Below are 265 nucleotides of genomic sequence, written 5' to 3' on the forward strand. Positions count from 1 at the left end.
ATGTTGCTAACAGTATCATGTTGTTATCAGTATCATGTTGCTAACAGTATCATGTTGTTATCAGTATCATGTTGCTAAGATCACCATGTTGTTAACAGCACCATGTTGCTAACAGCATCATGTTGTTAACAGCATCATGTTGCTAACAGCACCATGTTGCTAACAGCATCATGTTGTTAACAGCATCATGTTGCTAACAGCACCATGTTGCTAACAGTATCATGTTGTTATCAGTATCATGTTGCTAACAGTATCATGTTGTTAT

At 36.6% G+C, this 265-nt stretch overlaps 1 protein-coding gene across 1 annotated transcript in view; it reads right to left on the reverse strand.

Moving 5' to 3' along the window:
* Positions 1–265, reverse strand: part of psip1a (PC4 and SFRS1 interacting protein 1a) — a 15,168-nt gene that overhangs the window by 11,668 nt on the left and 3,235 nt on the right. The window lies entirely within an intron of this gene.

Source organism: Nematolebias whitei, chromosome 16 (genome assembly GCF_014905685.2).
Source record: "Nematolebias whitei isolate Nwh7 chromosome 16, NemWhi1, whole genome shotgun sequence".
NCBI lineage: Eukaryota > Metazoa > Chordata > Actinopteri > Cyprinodontiformes > Rivulidae > Nematolebias > Nematolebias whitei.